At 30.6% G+C, this 21,675-nt stretch overlaps 1 long non-coding RNA gene across 1 annotated transcript in view; it reads right to left on the bottom strand.

The window, feature by feature from the left end:
• Positions 1 to 20,835, bottom strand: part of LOC130443251 (uncharacterized) — a 38,261-nt gene extending 17,426 nt beyond the window's left edge. Inside the window, exons 1-2 of the long non-coding RNA XR_008909832.1 lie at positions 20,739 to 20,835; positions 5,373 to 5,576 (exon numbers count right to left, since the gene is read on the bottom strand). This is a non-coding gene — a long non-coding RNA (uncharacterized LOC130443251). The remainder of the gene's footprint in view (positions 1 to 5,372; positions 5,577 to 20,738) is intronic.
• Positions 20,836 to 21,675: the final 840 nt, after the last annotated feature.

The following is a 21,675-nucleotide window of genomic DNA, read 5'->3' as shown; positions in this document are numbered from 1 at the left end:
CCTCAAGTTCCAAGATAAAATCATTATCAGGTTAGCGATTTTGAGAGGGCTAGAGCTCTCCAAATGTTGGTTCATCCTATCGCGAAACTTCCTGTCATATTATATGTACTGCATGTAGAGGAGCACGAAGAACAATTAATTAACCGAGTGTCACAATAGACGCTTCAGACAACTTGCCGGTTTGCGAAACCTCTTAGATACTATACTTCAAATTGTTGGCTACTGGTTTTAAGAGGAAGGTAGACTTATTAATCTGCGTATACCATAAAAAGTTTTCAGTTAATTTTAATCCTTTCCACAGCTAGTGTTCCCTTAAACTGACACTGTTAACAATGTTTGACCGACGACAACGGCAGCTTTGGGAGGCATAATCGCGATTCTATTTATGTGCAACTGATGAGGGGATAAGTATAAAATATGGAATTTGCGAGTTGAAAGTGCAATGAACTGATTTAATTCCGACCACCGAGGAGCACTACTTATTTATATGCGGCAGTATGTAAGCTGGGCGTTATATTGTCCTACAAACTACTTGCGTCGAGTTTATCCAAGAAGCTGGTTTAATTTCTTTGATGTGACCATCTCGGTCACCTTGTCACTTTCCAAATGCGTGGAATTATTTTATTCCAACAAACATAATAATATACAAAACAATAACTAAAAACTACTAATTATTATAAATATTAATATTGAAAACACAATTTGTTGCATTCTGTAGTAAGGTCCAGTGGAGTTATTTGGTTTCAACTGGAAGGTAGATGACATCGATGACGATGGCATCGGTTGCAGGTCGCATAAAGATGACGATGACGGTGACGGTGACGGCAACGGTTTTAAGTCATTTGGCAGGTAACAGCTCGGAATTAGTTTCATTTGCAGCCTTCAAAATGGCTTCGGGAAGTTCTTCGTCGGATGAATCCATTAATATTATTGTATCGGATTCGGTTTAATGTGGTTTAATTTAGAAGAAGATTGCACTTATTCGGTCACTTCCAAGACGTTTTGAACAGCTTTGACATTTTAGTAACAATTACATGGTTATATAAAAAATATCTGTATTATTTTATATTTTAAAAAAATTAAAAACGCTACAGAAAGCTAGAAAAGGTTTAATTTTTATTTGATGGACTATTTCGTAAATATTTATTTACCTGTAGTAACAATAGTTATAATCTCAGAAGTAAAAAACTATCTAATATGGTCAAAATTAGCATAATTTTACTTTCCCGCAATAGTGCGCTATATTTCATAGATATTGGCGCTGAATCCATGAGATTAAGTTGCCTGGAATTAATTGTCACAAATAGACATCAGCAACCTTTGTCCATGCATAGACTCCACTTTTCACACTTTTCCAGCTACAATTCTTGTTATTTATTTTATTCACTCTATTAAAAACAAGGTCTAAATATTGTTCTATATGGGAGTTAAATTCTGTGGTAAATCAATGATTTAGTTGCATCCAGGCCTAATATAGGAAGTTTACGTTGGATTCTTCATGTCATGCATCCTCAAAATTTGATGTACGAGGGTTGCCTTCTAAGTTTTTACAATTGAGCAACAGATGGCGTTAATGAGTCGAGACACCACTGTATTAGTAGACATTGACGTTTAATATTGTCAAACCAATGGCAATTTAGTTGACTGAATAATTTGTTGATAGTGAACGCTTAAAACTAAAAATGGAAATAATTCGTGAAGGCTTGCGTTGGATAATTTTTTATGATTTTAAAAGATACCTTACTGAACAACAATGTATAGAATCGCAACTTTTGTTAATGAAGCATCAACAGAAAAGACTATCTACAATTGGTTGGCAGAACTTTATCATGATAATACTTCCGTCAGAGATGAGGTTTGGCCAAAATCGGTTGTCATTCCGAAACACACCAATGCCGTACGCAACATGATTAAGAAGATTGGCATGTGACTTACAGAGAGATATAGGCGTCTCTTAGGATATTGAGAATGTTTGAAGATCTTCGTATCATCCGGATTCATCGCCTTATGATTTTTTTGTTCCCAACTAACAAACAAACGTTACCCAAAAAGCGATTTTTATCACCTGAAGAAGCTGTTGATGACTTTTAAGACCATGTTTTTAAGATATCAGGTTAAGAAAAAATATTTTCAGGATTGGTATGCAAATATGTATGGATGGATTATAAGTTCGAATATTTCGGAACTCAATAAAAAACGATATTTCGAACTTGTGAGCTTGTTAGAAAACTTCAAAGGCGGCTCTCGTATAATGTGCTCTTCAAATATGTTAGTTTTCTACTTCAAGAGTATTCACTTCAGTAGTGAAGCTTTGTAACTGTTAACAAAAAAATAATATCTGTCATTCTTTGTTTGTTCACACTTTTGGTGAGTTTTTGTAGATTTTTAAAGAATTCTCACAGTTTGTTTCAAAGTCCCTTCAAGTGTGAAAATGCTGATGAACTAAAATATTTTTCAAGGCGGTAAAAAGTGTTCTGATTATAATAACACTACTTAAACTAAACTTAATGAAAGATGATAAACAAATAACTTATTATACTTTCAAACTAGTTGTTTTTCTCATTTTCTTTTATGGTGTAATATTTACTATTCCTGTTACTTTTTTTTCGACTATTACTCTCTCGAGTTTACTAATAATATTCCAATATCACTTCCCAGAGCTTGATATTGTGTTGCAATAAAATGCTTAATAGTATATTTACCTTATCTACTCAATAGGGTACATGCACAAACGATTCTCATTGGTTTTCAGTTGTTACGTCATTGGTTTAATGAAAATATTGAGCAGTTGTCTGCTTGATGATTACGAGGTTATCGTTGCCGAGAACGTAGCGTGTGCTGTTATAATATAATACAGTTTTTATTTATTAGTTACGGATAAATAAAACATTTTTCTATAAATAAGAATAAAGTGAATAAACCTTTTATAAGTTAAGTTCTTACATTATTACGTAATCACGTTAAAAATTTTTAGGAATCATAAAAAAACGTTACCAAGTATTTTTACATCCTGGCAAAAAACACAATTTATATACCATTTTTCAGATTAATCAAAGTTTAATAATAAAGCTTATTTCAGAATAACCGAGAGAATAACTGTCGTGTTTATTTGGAACATATGTTCAGAGTTTATTTTATACCTATGACGTCATGGCGGTCTTACCGAAATGTTAAAACCACCTACAAAATTTTTGAATTTTTAATAATTTTTTCTCTATAAATATTAATCAAAGAATTGAAAAAATAAAATACAAGTTGTACATAAACTATCCAAAACTATTTTTTTCTGAAACCCTTCAAGTACCCTATTATGTACTTTGCAAATAAATTGATTGATATAGGAGCATCGTGAAATCATTATTATAAACGTACAGTAACTTAATTGTTTCATTTCCCTAACACCCGAAAGCTATTAAAGCTTTTACATAGTTCATAGTGTGTTCATAGTGTATGCGGCTACCAGAATCAACTTGAAATTATATTTTTTGAGTCTAAATACCAAAAATAACAATAATCTAGAGAGGAAGTGACCTGACGAGTACAGGTGTTGTGACTTCAAATGTTATCGTGGATGAACAAGGAATGTCGATTCTACCGCTAGATATAAAAATTTTAATGTACCTAGCTACGACGTTTATTTTCGTTATTGCCGCTCTAAAAATCAGGGAAGCATACAAAAGAGGACTTAAGAGAAAAATCAGTCGAAGGGTGTATTTTCAGACCTCTACAACACCCAGCCGCCGATGACGCCTAATATCATCCACAACGTAGAAAAGTGTATGGAAGAAGCCGCTGATTCTATTTCGAGAAAGGTATCTACACACAAACAAAAACAGAAAAGTAGACAAATTTGATGCACACATTGTTTATGGATTACAGCATCGTGAGTTGGTTTCTGATGCAGTGCCTATTCAGTAGCGAAAAGTGTCATATTACATGCGAGCATACAATATGTCTGTAATAATAACAATAAACTATTATCATATATTTTATTTTATTAGGTTAGGTCAGTTCTAGAATTTCATACTTAGCAAAGGAGAATGATAAAAATTCTTCAAGTATAGTATTATTAGGAAAGCTGTCAAGATGAAATGGGGTAAATTAATTATGAGGATTCATATGAGTGAGGTTATTTAAAAATATTTTTCTCCTAATACAATTTATACTAGAAAGGTATCGTATTTTGTATGTATTATTAACTTCAATGTGCCAAATTTAAAAGAAGAGCTAATTAGAGAGTTGTAAAGACTTTTGAAACGTCAAACACCAAAGACAGAAAGCAGCAGAAACCAAGTCAGAGATAACTTATTAACCCTCTATAATGTTTTTGTTTTGACTGTGAATAGTTGCTATAAATATATTGATGACAATAAATATAATAACTACTGAAAACTAATATTTAATATCATAAGTGATAGAATGAATGAGATCTTACCAAGTTTTACAGGTCGATTATAAAATCCCTAATCATATTTTGAAAAAAATTGATCCGCAAGTAAAAGTGGAGTAAACTTTAATGCATATTACTGAACAAGACGACAACGGAGTTACTGACAAAAATTTTCAAATTAAAAAAAATTATTAAAACCAAAATCATGGGAAAATCAAGAAGTATAGTAAGTTAAAGCACGACAAAACTAAAAGAATGTATTAAATCGTGAAGCTCACATCCGTTATATTCAAATTACTGAATTTAAAACAGCGTCATAACGATGCAAAATAGTTACAAACAAGGTTTGTCTCAAAAAAATTAAACAGTCATATATTAGCAAAGGCGTACCAGAAAATATAACCGAAAAATATTCGACTAATACGACCGTTAAGGCTTTGAGTAGCACTGCATCGTCGGAAATGGTTAATATTATTATGGAAGCTGGAAATTTCCATACCCTACAAGAAATTATCTAAAAATTTGTTAACCAGAGTACAGAAAATCCATCAAGCGTAACAGTGTTATATACAAAATAAGTACAGAATAGAGATGGACCAAGAAATAATTATGGCAACAGAAGAAATTTTGAATACAGAGGAGAAAACTATTCGGAAGAAAATAATTATTCCTAGTTTGAAAATAACTTCATTTATCGTCGGCTGAACCCATAAAATAGAGGGTTTTTGTACAGAAGCAGACCCTCCAAGTCATTTAAACCTTACGGATACGTAAGAGCCACAAAATAAGTAAGCATCTCTTAGAAACTTTTTGTAACCGTTCTTTGATCTTGTAACCGGTACATTCAGCAAACTTTAGATATAACTGACGACTTCGTAACAGTATCCTAACTTGGAATACTAAACATATTTATTAACGCAGTAGTTCTTATATTAAAATTATAATACAAAACAGTGAATTTTGGAAAGTTTACACAACTTACTATTTGATTAATGACTAGCCTTTACCAAATTATGTAGCAAATTGCGTTATTTCATTTCCATTCTTCTCTTCGGGAAACACACAACCATCCCATATTATGTTATGTGGTACGCAATTTCAATGTAATTTGAGTTTCAGGTCACAAACTCCGGAAATTAAGATAATATTTGTTCAGTATGCTGAATGTTGAACAAACAATGTGATCCTAAAAATTAAACTTCCATTTTAAGAAACAGTTACAGTGTAACAATTCTCTATTTCATAATCATACAAACTGGTAACAAAAAATTTTGGATTATTCTGTTTCTTATCTTACTAGGTATTAATCGAAACTTGAATATAAAGTAACTTTTTTTTAATGCAGTACTAAGAAGAATTAATACAGTTCGAGTTTGATATCTCAGTTCATTCAAATTGTCAAATTGTTTGATATTATGGCGTGAAGTTGGGAGATTTTAGGAAAGGCGTAATTAATATTCTTTTGTATAATAGTCATAAAAGTGATGTGGCAGTATCAATGACTGATAAACGATGAGCTTCAAAAGTAACGTATCACAAATATTTTTGTGTCAAAAATGTATGTAAACAGTAAACTATTTTCTATGGTTTTATGACCATTAAGTTAATAGTACATTTGGGACAATTGCTGATATGAATACCTTGCTATTTAGTAGTTTTTGAATTAGACAAGTTGCCAATTCTATCAGCATTAGTCTTTCAATAGGCCCAAAAACTCAGCGACAGAGGAGTATTTAAGTAAATCAGTTGAGTCAAAGCTTCTGTGCCAAATGGTTATGTTACTCTACGGTCATTTTTACAAAATACGATCAGAATTTCGATGTTTTCATTGATTAATTTTGGTTATCTCCTCTTTCGTTTTACACTCTTACATATTCTTTTATATTCATTCATCTGCTGTATTGCCTTGTCTTCCTCCTTTCTGTGCTACTTGGTGAAGCTAGTTTCCCTAGGTATTTCTTCCTTTTTTTTCTATATCTTTTTGCTTCTGTCACTTTTCTTTCAAAACTTTGTGGTATTCTTCTCTTTATGTGTCCCTACCAGTTTAAACATGTTTTAACTATTTTTTTTCTGACTGTTTCCTATGTCTACTTTTTCTTCCAGTATTTTTATATGTATCTACTACTATTACTATATCGTTTGCATATACCAATCCATCTATATTATTGGTTCTAGATTTCTGTAGCTAATTACTGTCTCCAGTTTATAGATCTTTTCTTTTATGTTTTTCATTATCCTATCCTACACAATTATGAATGGAAAAGGTGTACAGTCATTTCATTGCTTTATCCCAATCTCTATCTAAGACTCCGTCAATCTCCTTCCATCAACTCGAGCTTTCCCTTTTACGTTTTCGTATTTCCAGTTATAAATAGTGATAAAAATCAAATCAAAATATTTAGCTTACAGTAAGTACAGTAAAATGTTGGCAACAGCGTAAGAGGTGTAAGTCGCTATTTTATTCAGAATCTTTCGTCTATATATATATATATATATATATATATATATATATATATATATATATATATATATATATATATATATATATATATATATATATATATATATATATATATATATATATACAGTATATTTCGATGGGAAGTGAGGTTGTTATTATTTATACAACGATCACATAGAGTAGTAAAGCTAGCAGCTCTGGATTCTAGTCCCTCTGAAACATTAAAATTATAGTATGTTACGGTAACCCGCAACGTGTGTAAAGCTCAATTTAATCCCGAAGCAGTTAATTTGACGTACATTATTCAAACATAACATCCGGTGTCACAAATTAACTATTTTTGCAGGTTTCTAGGGACCGCGGCTAACTTATTTTGTAATTTGCAATTTCGAACATTTACAGCATGTGGAACTGATTGATTCGTTCATATTTGATAGATGTTCTCAAATATAATACAGCTTGAAGACTTTTGTCAAAATGTGTATATTAAAATAAATGCAATGAAATGATATATTATCAGTAGTTAACCCAAATACATTTGTTGTTATAACATTTTTGAGCATCTATCGATTTTTGATAATAAATAAAAAACAAATTAAAAAAATTGAGTGAGGATGCAGACGTGTTAGTTTCTATAGGTTGTATTTGTTGTTAGCATTGTTGTGACCCGTAAATTTTTATAAGCTCTTGTTCTTGTACAGCACTTCTAGCCAATTGATTAACCGCAGTCGATCTATTTGGAGTGATTATATAGTAATTTTTTCCTAGGTATTCATGTCAATCGCTACAACAGATGATTTTGTCCAATTTACAGTGATCATTTTCCGATTTCTAGTGACGATTTATTCCTGGGAATAATTTGTTTCAATTTTATCAATTTTAATATTTGTTACCTTTTTTGACATCAATTTTCCAAACAATCTGACAGGGCAAACGTTGCTGCCATTGTTTTCTATTAAAAATTTTTTTTTAGTACATATTCTTGAACCACCTTGGCAACTCTTTAAGTTAGTCAAGCAAGCGGCAGCTTCCCCACCTCGCCAAGCTAATTCTACCGTTGCAGCCCTCAGGGGTATTTTCATTGCATAAATTCATCATTTTCGTTATTTCCACGGAACTTAATGCTGTCGAAATTTATTTCTTTCTACAGGGGTCTGATTGCAGTTTTCGTTGTATCGAATCCCGGGCAGCTCGCTCTTGTTCTAATACGGCATTTTTGAATGGTGACTTTCATTTCTTCATAATATTTTTCTTGCAACTGCTCACTTGTTAGGTTCCATATGATACCATCTTTTCTTCTCATGCTCACAGCCAATTATTTCGCAAACCGATTTCCATCTAATCAATATTTTTCATCATTGCAAAAGTGAAAATATCTTGTCTTCAATAAGATGATTTCAAATTGATTGATTTCATTGAATTACCACTTTAACAATTTTTAGGTGAATTTTAGTAAAAAATTGACAACAGGAACGGAAAAAGGAATCATGTAACAAAGCAATTGGATCTGAAGTCTAGCCTTAAAGGATCTCTAAACTGCTCCTCAGAGATTTAGAAAGTACTTCTAATTCGTGATTCGTTTAAGATACCATCTCATCAACAAAATATGATTCTCTATTATGATAGTTTTCAACAGTTTGAATGAACTTAAATAACTTTAGTTAATTATGGTATTACAAATTTAACACCTGTTGACAATAGCCGGATAGGCTCTTTCCTGGGATCGGCTGGACTATACCTACAACAATGACCACTATCCAATCGTTATTCATAACAATAGAAAACCAAATCACAATCACGACTTATATCCAAAATGGAACTTAAAAAAAGCAGACTGGGCTCTTTTCAAAACATTTATTTCAAATAGTTTGACAACTTAAATAATTCCAACAGATATAGACGAAGCTTTAGAAAGCCTTATTAGTATCTTTCAGAGAGCAGCAAATATATCAATCAGAAGTAATACGCGCCTGAAATGGCGCAATCCTGTGCCGTGGTGGAATAGCGACTGCGAATCAGCAATTAGGAGCAGCAAAAAAGCTTTCAATAGATATAAAAGATACAATACACCAGCAAACTAAATCGAATTCTTGAAACTCGAGCCGAAGCTAGACGTACAATAAAAAATGTTAAACGCAAATCGTGGATAGAATACGTCTCTACAATAAATTCTGAAACACCCATGACGGAGGTATGGGAAAGAGTGAGAAAAATATCAGGACTAGCACCATAATATACAAATGCTAGAGAAAGACGGACGCACAACCACAGATAACCACAAAATAGTCTCAATACTAGCTACCACTTACAAAAACCGCTCCATCACATAAAATTACGATGATACTGTTATTACCCATAAGAGAAAGGAAAAGGATGAGATAATGATACAGTTCGATGAAAACGAACCCATTAATTTACCCATTACCACCCAAGAATATGATGAAGCTCTTTCAAGCCTGAAGGAAACGTCACCAGAACCAGATGAAATACCAGTTGTCTTCTTGAAACATCTCCCCTTAATTGCTCACGAATACATCCTTAACCTGTTCAATACCATTTGGCTACAGCATAACTTTCCTGAAAAGTGGCATGAATCCATAATAATTTCTATACTAAAACCACAAATCATTAGAACCCATCCTGAATCCTATAGACCTAAATCACTCACATGTGCTATGTGCAAACTAATGGAAAAAATTATAAACAACAGATTCCTCTGGACTCTAGAAAAAAGGAAACCTTATTATACCGGAACAAAGATATTTTTGCGTTACTACCCTCAAAAAGAATACAACGCCATATATGCTCTTCTTGTATTTTGCTGGCCATTCCATCCCAAATTGCAAAAAAATAATATATTTATGAGTGAAAATATAATATAATAGCCAAACATATATGTTATATAACTACCAAATTTACAATCAAATGACAAGGAAATGATGACATACAAGGAACGATATTACTTTTTCTAGCAATGTCAATAATAGTCGTTGACTATTAAAGAAAATTTGTATAAACACATTAATCAGTTCAAAAATCAGTTTTAAACATAAAGCATAATGTTGACATATCAATTTATCGCTGATTGCATATTTGGATATAAACGTAAATCCGATGGATTCATTGATCAAAAATAGAAAATCTCTATTGCAGATGAAATTACAAGAGAATAATATGTGTGAGTTTCAAATTTATGTTTCTTCGCCATTTTGGTTTCTCACAACTACATATACAAGGGTGACGGATTAGTGTGATAAATTTCATTTGAGGGATTATAGCTACCATTAGTTTTCACGTTTCAAAATTATCTACAATCTTACAGGGTATTCCAGAATTCAGAATCAGCTTGAGTCCCCTACTACAATAATATAGGGTTGTGATGTATTACACGTAATATTTGAAATGTTATAACTAATTTTCTAGAAAAATCGTAACAAGTTCAATAGCCTCCACAATATTCATTGTATCAAGGTGAATCAAAATATTGATATGTTATTTTCCTGGTTTTTACAAATGAATCATCCTGTATTTTCTTATCAAGAATTATTTATACCTGAAATTAATAGCTGAAATATTCTAGGTACATGATACAGGTACATAATGATTTATTTGTCAAAAACTGAGAATGACATGACATGACAACAGGTACATTATTGCTCTTTGACTTAGCGGTTTTTTGTTTCGATGAATTTGAACTAGGGCAATAATGATTTTCAGTAGTAATTGAAATGATTAATTGAAACTTGATATTGGGAGAAGGCAATAAAAGCCTATAAAAGTAAGCATTAAAACTTTTGTGACAGAAGAAGAGGATAATAATAAATTGCTGACTTGAGAAACCTTGAAAATAATATTTTACCCTAGGAGTAAGTTGAAAGAAGTGCAGAAATTTAACACGTATGACCTCCCGCTGTAGCTTTAGAATGCATGTCATAATTATGAAAGCAATATTCACGTAATAGCCAATATACATGGCAAGGATAAAACTGCGCAAACGAAGTGCACAGTTCAATTGCGCAGTTTATCTAACGTTGGTAGTGCGTCCACATATCTACGATATCAGCGTCGATCGTCAGTTCTCGGCAGAAGCTTTGAAGAAAAAGATTTATTCCTGATGGAAGACGATCAAGCGCTTGCACTAGCCTGACTTGTTTTATGCAAAAAGAAAGGCAGGAATATTAGAGTCACATTAGTATGATTTCCTGGTAAAATAGAAGTCTCAAAGGAAATCGAAGTGTTAGTAAAAGAAGAGAAACAACTTTTGTAGATCTGTAGCCTTTCGGTGGTATGAGAAATCCTCTCATAAAAAAATGTTATGAAAGATGGAGGAAACGAAGAAAGAGAAGCAGATATAAGAGTATCCGAATTTTATTAAGAGCATACTCCTCTCCACTGACTTTCTTAGAATTACTGCCTTAAAAAGCACCTAATAAAAATAGGTGAATTGAAACGTAACAATCATTTATTTAAAATCTGGAAATATGGTATATATGTGATGACGAGTCTTTGTGGTGCTGCTTCAGAACCCGTTGAAGTCCATCAGATGGATGTTCATAGGTGGCGCTATTTCCAAATCTTGCCACTCCTTTGAGACAGTTTGAATCTGATTTAGATACATTTCAACTGAATAATACATTTTTCTTCCCTTATGGTGTTATGTTCGAATAATTTCTAAGTAATGTCTTTAATGAATTATTTTTTATCTGTTGAAGGACTAATCTCTTAGTATACTTCATGCCCATTCGCTTTAATAAAATAAAATACATTGAGTATCAAACAATTCAAACTTTTGTTTGCGAATTTTTTCGAGTTCCGAGTTTTACACAGAAAAATGATGCGAATTTCATTTCATTATCAAACTGAATGGGTTTTATCTTTTGATTTCAATCTCTTCATAATATATTGACCTTCATTTGTTTTCATGAATTTGATGATTCTATTAGCACTTTTTTGATACTTTGGAAGATCCCTACGTGAGGTAGTTATTAACTAAAAAACTGAAAATGCCCTTTCCATGTTATTTAAAACAATACTACGAAGTGCATATAATTCCAAACTTCCAAATAGGTGTATTTGTGATATATGTTTTAAATAAAAGCAATTGAAATCTAATAACGTTGTCGGATCTCTATCACTTCAATATATTCCTACATCAATTGCATGCTTTATAATAATTCATCTTTACATTCAAGTATGCTAATAAGTTCATATTAACTTCACAACCTCACAATATTTGAAGCGTTATTATTTTATCAAAGATTTGATGAAAAGCTTTTGTTAAGTATACAATATTCATTCAAAATTATATTCAACAAAGATATTCAATGTTTGAATCTAGAAGACGACCTTTAAGTAAGTTTAGTAGTTGAAGTATCTGGAGCTCAATTTCGATTATTTTCACAAATCAGAAGTAACTCATTAAAATATCTTGAATGCAACGCTTAAACCCTACAAAAGTGTCTAGAAATTTAGTACCTAATATTTTGACACCATATAAATAATATCCGAAGATCATGGGTAAAAAACAAATTATCTTGTAGCAATCTATAAATTTTCTGAGATGCGTATTAATAATAAAATTATCGTCTTAAGAAGATTCGACTTCTTGTAACAAGAATTTTTACACGTTTCAAACATCACAAAAATAATGGTTTTTGAGTAATATCGTAACTAAATAAAAATAAAGACTTGAGGCTTGCATAGTCAATTTAATACTCTCTATTTATTATGTTATTATGTAACAATCACTGAATCACAAGTTTTATGAGTGAAAAAATGTGATTTTTGTATAAATATGTCACGTAAAGACCGTTGTAGTAACTACAGATACTTTGTTTGTAGAACATCACCGAATAAAACACTTTTATACAAATAATTCCAGTTTTGTTCCAATAAGATGCTTTCGATATTGCATATTTTCGGAATTAACGTTTACCTCAATTTGTTTGAAGAGTGGAAAAAGTGCTGAGTTTCAGTTAATTTTTATAGACTTGAATTTAATTGCGCGACTTTCAGCCTACCTTGATTGGACAAATTTATAGAAAGCTTAATATTCCCTCTTGATAATAATATTCATTACATTTTGCAAAATTGGAAATAATTTTCAGCAATTTTCCTTTCTTTTTTCAATTATAATTCGAGCTCTGTGAGGTGAAAAAATCTGTGAGAGGAGTTCTTCATACCAAGTCATATGAAATAAATTTATTAATTTAGATTTGACGCATTAATCAATTAAAATTATAAAGTAGAATTAAAACTTCTATTCAAATTCTTGTTATGTACTAGTACTAGATTTTTTGTTCTCTGGATGACGATCATGAGATACAGAACAATCATCTTCGATATTTTTACTACTTACTTAATCATTTTAAGTAGAAATCTTCCTAGGGAAATGAATTTAGAAGATCGATTATCCTTTTCCCTCTTTTATGTATGTATTTATTCTCATTCTCATTCGTATTCATTATTTGTCACCAAATTATTCCAATTCACACTTCTAATCATGAAAAATAGAAGAAGAATAGAAATAATGTTTATTACAAACTTAGGACCGATTGTCCATCTACATATACATATACATATAGCTATGTATATATTGTAAGGTATATGAATTAGATCCATACCACATCATGCGTTCAAAGTTTGTGCCATAATTCGCTTTCCAAAGTTGGCTGGATGCAGTGCTACAACTACACGATGTGTCCAACATTTGCGCCAACTTCACCTTCCAATGTTGGCTGTTGTCGATATTGGTGTCGTGTTTGAATGTTCCTATAAAGTCAATTGTTCACCAGATTAATTTCTGAATTTCGTTGACGATTTCTCCCAATAATAAAGTTTCACATTACAACAGTTGCGGCGACTGTTATTGTACTATCGTGTGCTAAATTATTATTAATGCAAAGAAACCAAAAAAGAGACGTGCAAGGAGATATTTAAACAAAAGCAAACCATAGTAAGATCAACTTCACAGACTAGAACATATGTCAAGTCTACTGTATATTTCTCGCAATACATTTACATACATACACTCTTCGATTCTTAAATAGTGAAATAGTAGAATAGCATATCTAAGGTAGCACAGTAGGCGATGAGCCTCATTGTACCCGATGTTTCGAGGCCATTATGGATACGCTGAAAGATGAAATACAAGTAAGAAAGAATACTTGAATAATACTCTATATAATATAATTATCTTAAATATTGCAAATTAGTACTATTTTCGCCTGTTTCCTCATTATAAGTTCACTTGGACAGGAGCCCATCAGAATTTGAAATCAAGAAGATTCACTCTTCTTGGGATACTTAGATCCTGTAGAGTTTCAGTAGATCCTTGTTGGGGAGTAGATGGTTGTAGATCCAGTGGAGAAGCTGAAGAAGGAGAATGTAAATGTGCGAAGGATAAAAGAGAATTAGTAGAATGTGTAGAGATGTGACAATGTATGACAGGTGTGTCGGGGAAATGGCCTAACAATTGACTAGACAAGGAGCTGGGAGGATAGGAATCTAATTCTTCGAGCTTTGCCACAAAAACCAAATTATTAATTTTTTTCTGGAGAAATAGAAGAGCCCGGGGAGATAATTTGCGCAATTTTTCGGCTAGAAGCTACCCATACAATGAAAGTCCCATCTGGAATCTGATGCTTTCTTTGCAACGTTAGACACGCGACAAAACCTCATTTGCTTTTTCCAGATGTTTGGTTCCTACTTGGCTATCAGAATTCTGAGAAGCTGTCCGTTTTGTTCTTCGAATTGGATTGTGTGTTATTAGGAACGCATTCCTGTTTTTGTCAGTGTGCATTATCTCTTCATTCTTCAGTCCAGTAGGTATTGGAGAACTATCTTCAAATTCACTATGAGCGTGTCCATTAACTTCGTCAGACATAAGGATCTCTTTCCGCTATTCGCAACATGAAGATTCTGTGAGACATATCAATATGATTGTTATCTCTGATATGAAATTGTCTATCTTTTACAATTGCCAACATCGCTAGAAGGATGGAAAGGAGTAATCAGTGGCTTTGTTGACATATAATATTACTTCACGTTTGTGTCAGAGGCCTTAGGAGGACGTCTTAAGTGTTCATAGGCGACGACGCTTTTGCTGTGAACAGTAAGTTGTTGAAACCCTATGCAGCAAGTGATCTTAAAGGTACCTTACAATTCATGTTCAATACCCGTTTTTGTTGCACACGCGGAATTGTGGAGATCGCCTTTGGTTTTCCGAGTATAAAGATCACCAATTCTACAACAATCAGATAAAGTAGAGCGTTGAGGAAACTCTACACCCCTCCTGGGACATTTGATCGTCAAGAGGATGGCACACACATTCCCGGAACATGACGCAATGATCAAAGTGGAATGACATCATTTACTTCACTTGTAAGGATACTTTGGTGGTCCAGTAGCCCAGTGGAAGATATTGCGCAGCGTATGTGGTGACAAGTGGAGCAGTACCATGGCAACATCATATTAATTTTTTTGTGAATTTTTGTGAATTCGTTGATGGTATCCTATTTCCCACAGTTCTCATAAATCGATCAATGGCATGGTATTCAAACCAGTTAGTACGATACACATCCTCTATCCTTCTTGCAATAATTTCTAACTCAGTGATTCTTTTTCGGTACATCGACATTAGCGATTCCTTTTTCTTCTTCAAAGTAAACATTGTCATTCCGTACTGAATTTGCTCGCTAGCTCTTTCCAAGCATCCAGCAGAAGGTTGCCTACTATTCCATAGAATAGGATACTTTTCATATAGTTCGATAAATTCGAGAGTTTGTCCGTTACACCAATCCATACTTATGTAAATGGAATAACGTTTAAGGTAAATAAGAAGGTAATTATTCGTTAAGTATGGTTCTGACACAGAAATAGACACGAGTTAAACTGAGCGATTAGAAAAGTTTAAAAAAGTAATAGAACAAAGCAAAAATCTAATACGAATACCAACCTAGCATAATAAACATAACTGAAGCTAGGAAAATTCGCTGAAAACACAAGTGTTCCGGCCAAACCAAATACCTGCAAACTGATTACCAAGACCAGAACCTATGTCTACGACATCGAGAAATTTTACAGACAGACCCAGTAGACATGTAAATATTAATCATATTAACAATAATAATAATAATAATAATAATTAATAATAATAATACGAGTAATAATCAATATTTCCAATCAAGAAATGAAAGACCAAATGTTATATCGGAAGATTTATGTAATAATAATTGTAACGATAATGAAGAAGAAACAGAAGAAATAATTTATTTTCAAAATTTATTTGAGTTGGAAGAAAATAACGAACAAACCGTAAATTTTCGAAAAGAGCCTCGGAAAAAGAATCAAAAATAGAAGGAATAAATTTCACTCCTAATGATCCATTAGCATACTTTGAAATTTTGAAACTAGCGAACCAGAATCCAGTGAACAAATAATTGAAATAAATTTCACATCTAATAATTCATTACAAAAAATTCAAAAATTCATAAAAATCAAAGAATCGGAATTAAATCATTGTAAAGAAATAAATGAACAAGTAGAACTAGATCTTAGTAAATTGTTTGAAGAAAAAGAAGATAAATTGAATGTAACAGAAAAGAATTCAGAAGAAAATATTATAATGGTAGGAAAAATGGATAATGATACAAAAGGAGAATTAGAATTAGAATTATTTGATAAAGTGGAATTAAATTAAATTAAATTAATTAGAATATACAGGATTGGATGAATCAAAAATAAATGATAATGAAGTGTGAAGTGAAATTAAAGAAAATGTAATAGAATTAAATGGAAAAATAAATAATGATATGACAATGGAAGAAAAAGATATAAACGATGTTATAAAATAGATAATGATGTATTAGAAAAAGAATGTTATGTTATAAAATCTGAATTAAATACAAATATACAAAATCAAAATAACATGAAAATGAAATGAAAGAGAAATGGAAATGAGAAAACTAAAATTAATTATGAAACAGTTAACAAAGAATTTGATAGAGATAATAATGAAATAAGTCTAAAATATTTGACTAGGAAATTAAAGGCTATACTAAATGAAAAGTTAATAGAACTATTTTTGAGAAATAAGTATTATCATTCATTAAAATAGTACGCACATCAAGAAATTGTAAAATGGATTTTTATACAAAGACCTTTCTTTATTTTTTATTATTATGTTATAAAAATAGATTTGGAATCAATAGAAATTGAATTAAGTAAAATATAAAAAAAATTGGTAAACTTTTAGAACCTAGAATAATAAAAAGATATTATTAATTAGAATATATATAAGAAATTTAATAATATAATTCATAACTTTGTGTATTTAACTAATGGAAAAAGAAGAAAATAATATAAAAATTTAATAACTTTTAATAATCAGTGTAACACAAATGAAACGTTTAAGACAATTTATATAACTTTAAATGAGCCTCTTAATGTTTATCCTTTTGAAACTAGTCAATATGAAATTCATAATTTTCATTACTTAACGGAAATCGAAAATATAAGTGGCGCAGAAATCGAAAATGAAAAAGAAGAATATAATCGGCAAAAATATAATTGACACGAAAAAGATATAAGTAAATAATATAAGAACAAAAAGAGAAAAATATTTTGATAATACACGTATATTTGTAATTTTACTAAGAGAGATTTAGAAAATAATATAGTTCAGTTTATTAAAGAATACATTGACCCTAAACAACTTTATGCATTATACTTTAGAGAAACCTTAAAACCAGAACGATCCATAGCTACAGTACAAAAATATTTTAAAAATGCAGCATTTAAATTTATCCACTATAAAAATGCAGTCAAAGATATTCTTACTAACGAAGAACAAAAAGAAAATTTAGAATACTGTCATGTATATAAAAAAGGACATAGAGGAATAAACGAATTAAAGAAATCATTAACCGAAAAATATTATTGGCCTAAAATGTTACAGGATATAGAAAATTTTGTTAATAATTGCGAAACATGTCAAAAGAACAAATACGATAGAAATCCTCCAGTAATTAAATTTAATTTAACCCCAATAGCTAGCAAACCATTCGAACATATACACATAGATACTGTTAAAATAGCTAATCAATCATATTTAACTATAATTCGCATTCTCTCGTTACGGTCAGGCATATTCTTTGTCAAGTGTGAATGTAACCTCACGGTTTACCTTATAAAATAACAGCTGATTGTGGTTCAGATTTTAAGAATAACGACCTTCAAGACTTTTGCAAATTGTACAAAATTGAATTACATTATACGACATCTAAAAATAGCAATTTATAATTCACCTGTGGAACGATTCCATTCTAGTCTAATTGAACATTTTAGATGTTTAAGATAAACTAATAAAAAGTTAACACCTGATCAATTAATTAAACACTCAATATTGGCATATAATAATTATTTTCACTCCGTAACAAAATTCACACCATTCGAAATTATTAAAGGCTCCATAAATAACCCTGATCCTTTTGATTTAGACGATTACTTAATAATATCGAATTATATTCAGAATCACAAGGAAGCATGAAAATTATATGAAAAAATTAAAGAATGCTGATTTTGAAGAAAAAATAATTAATAAAAGAAATGAAAATAGAAATGATCCCCCAAACCAAACCAAGATATAATTTATATTAAGACAAAATTCAGAGATAAAAAATTGCCCAAATTCAAAAAGGCAGAAATTGTAAAAGACTCTGGTATATTGCTAGAGATAAATAGAGGAACTTATAAAAATATAATAAGAAAACCTAAAACTAAAAGTGAAACTAAAACTAAAAAATTGTTACAGAAAAATGAAGCTGACAACGATACTAGTAATATTACTTATTTACAAGAAGACTAAAACAGAAGACATAAAAATCACAAAAGTAAATAACCTATTATTACCTATTAATTAAGGAACAAGTAACTTATTTACACTAAACATATTTTTATATATTAATATAGACTTAGAATATATTCATAAACTGATCAACAATTTAAAACAATATTATTATAGTTTAATAAATAGTCTATCATGAGCGAACGCTACAAATCCTATTTCGTTTCATAATTCAGCAATAATGACAATCAATGAGCAGAACAGAAATTTTAATTGATACTTTAGATAAAAAATCAGAAAATATTTATCCACATTTAAGATTGAAAAGAGGTTTAATAAATGCAGTAGGAAAATTAGATAAATGGCTTTTTGGAACTTTAGATTCAGATGATGAAGAAAGATATGATAATTCTATAAATGTTTTACAACAAAATCAAAAACAAATAATTCACGAAGTTAATTCACAAATATCATTACACAAAAAACTGATTGATTATTATAATAAATCGATTACGACTTTATGGAATAATCAAATGAAACTTTATGATAATTTAAGGATATTTCACATTTCAATACAAAATAAAATAATAACTCTGGATAATTTTATAACATTTTATAGTACAATTTCCCAGATTAATCTGGACTGTCAGAGTTTAATTACATTGATTGATAATATTGAAAACGCGATAATATTTTCCAAATTAAATACAATTTACGGCTCAGTAATATCGAGTCAAGAAATTTTAGAGATGATGAAATGTTTATCTACTATTTAAAACGAATGAAAAATTCCAAAATTAATATTTTAAAGTATCAACTCTTTCTGGGCTCACAAGTAACCTTTTTCCAAATCCAAAATTAATTTTGCTACCCAAGTTCCAATCCTGAAGACCAAAACCTATGAATTTTTCCATTTATACCCCATAATTCAAAATCACACAATATTTATTCCTCCTCAACCTTACTTGGCCAGAAATCAAGGGCAAGTCAATTTTATCAAAGAAGAATGTCCAGCGTTAGAAGAAAAATATTATTGCAAATAAACATTTAAGTTAAAAGACAATTGTACTGTTGAATTGTTAAATGGACGCTCTGCTGAAAATTGTGTTGTTAGTGATATAAATCTCCAAGAAACTATATTGGAACAAGTGACAAATAACGAACTTTTAGTAATTTCAAATTCAGAAACTGAAGTGATTTCCAAATGTGTTTCGGACCGTTACTTGAAAATAAGTCATCAATTATGAAAATTCCAAAGAACTGTAGTATTCAAATAGAAAGTGAAATTTTCTCAACCAACATACAAATTGAAAAAGGAAAATCGATAATTTTTCCGAAATTAAATTACAAATTTTCAAATAATCAAATTTATAAATCTCCAAATTTAACTTAAATTAGATTTTGAAAGATTATATGAAATAAATAAAATTGCTAGGAATATAAAACCAATTCATGAAATTTATAATCCGCAAAGCCATGTATCAATAGGACTATTTACATAAATAATAATAATAATAATAATAATAATAATAATAATAATAATAATAATAATAATAATAATTTATGTAATTCTAATATTATTATGGTAAATCGAAAATATAAAAGAAAATTTGTAAGAAAACAGAAATTTGAAGAAATTGAAGAAAAGAAGAAAGAAGACATCGAATTAGAAGAAGGAAGAAAACAAGATATGAAAAATTCCTCCGTTATTTTTGATTCTTAGAGATGGAGGAGTTACATGGAGAAAATTCCATAAGATTATTTAAATAAAAAGCAATAGGATTAAATATCATAAACACTTTTTCAGCAATTATTTTATTATAAATACGAATGATTGTAAACAACTTTTTAATGAATATATGTATCGTTCCTGAATATATGGTTCATTCAATAAATTATAGTTAATCCGCTTGTGAAGTTAATTGTAATTATGAGTTAAAATTTTTAAAAACATATTTGCGGCCATCAAAAATCTAATTTACAATTGTTTACATAACAAATACATACGCGTATTCAAAATAAAATTGTAGAATTAAACTTACCTAAAGAAATGAAAATGTGACAAAAAACTGATGTATGTACGTAAGTATAAATTTGGGATCTCGTATACACTGCGACTCAAAGGATCTATTGTGTTCCCATTTCTTGCTGCGATACTGGAGAGATTACAACTTTGCCGACAACTGATCCACTACTCCTACTCCTTTTAAAAAGTCTATAATGTGGGAAGGCTTTAATTGCCAAGCATACGATAGATATAAATTATTTCAAAATAAACTGTTAACTTTGGTAAAATACTCATTCAAGCGCTAGAGGATAAGAACTGTATGAAATTGTACTTTAAGTGTGGGTTTCAACTTAGCTCCGCAATGTTGGGTATTCCTTTGACGCAAATCAAGAAACCAACTTTCAATGGTCAATGTTCTAATGCTACCGTTGGACGTAAAGCATGCACACTACGATCTCACGATGCGACCAGCGTAACATTGGAGGCATTGGACGTATCATTTAGAACCGACTTTATTGACAAAACTGGCACGTTACTTAAATATGCGTTAAAAAGTAGAAAATAAAGATTGGATTTCATTCAATAAGTGACACTTCAGTAATGTTGGAATTATTGTGACTATTTCCTTCGAAAAATTGAAGCCAACCAAAAAGCTGTAATATTTTATGTTTACCTAGCAACGATCAAATTTCAGCGATAATACTGCACTAGTGCAAATTATCGATAATTTGCACTAGTGCCAAATTTTCGTCTAGGATTAACAAACATCATTTGGTTTTAATTTTATATTTTAAGAAAAGGAACAATTATTGTTTATTTTAAATTAAATTTTTTTCAGGAAATAGTCTGCCAAAATGCCCTCTCGTGCATGTCAAATTGTCTCATAATTTCCTCTCGTGCGCATTCGCGCACTCGAGAAAATTAAATTATCGACAATTTGACATGCACAATTAATATTGAATATTCAATAT

The sequence above is a fragment of the Diorhabda sublineata genome, chromosome 4 (genome assembly GCF_026230105.1).
Source record: "Diorhabda sublineata isolate icDioSubl1.1 chromosome 4, icDioSubl1.1, whole genome shotgun sequence".
NCBI lineage: Eukaryota > Metazoa > Arthropoda > Insecta > Coleoptera > Chrysomelidae > Diorhabda > Diorhabda sublineata.
The sequence above is the reverse complement of the archived record's forward strand: the minus strand, read 5'-3'. Positions and strand labels throughout refer to the sequence as shown.